This window comes from Corvus brachyrhynchos, unplaced genomic scaffold (assembly GCF_000691975.1).
Source record: "Corvus brachyrhynchos isolate BGI_N302 unplaced genomic scaffold, ASM69197v1 scaffold188, whole genome shotgun sequence".
NCBI classification, from domain to species: Eukaryota; Metazoa; Chordata; class Aves; order Passeriformes; family Corvidae; genus Corvus; species Corvus brachyrhynchos.
The window spans coordinates 2216589-2217049 of NW_008239647.1; positions in this window are offsets into that span (position 1 = coordinate 2216589).

The following is a 461-nucleotide window of genomic DNA, read 5'->3' on the forward strand; positions in this document are numbered from 1 at the left end:
GCCCCGCCTCACTGGCACACCAAAGTGTCCATATGTTACCAAAGACTGACAGGCATGACCACGCAAAGGGATCTGGTTCAGAACTGGAGCACTCCTTGAGAGAGTCATAATGTCTATAATTTAAAAATAAAGACAAAACTTTTTTAAAAAGCACGTGCACGAGAGAGAGAGTGAGAAAGAGAGAGGAAGGAAAGAAACACACCCGGAGAAAAGAAGGAACGAAACACAAAATATAGGAATGAAGAAATGTGAAGAGCAAATGAAGGAAGGAAAAAACACCCCATGTTTCCTTGGGAATGTCAGACAGGGCTTCCTCAGGGAAGTGGGAACTTGTTTTAAACAAACAAACGAAAATATATTAAAGCACAAATTTCTACCAGAACAGTTACCTTCTTTACTGCAGAGCCCACAGCTTAGTGGATGATATCCTGCAGTACTCCCCTTGTCTCCTCATGCTTTCC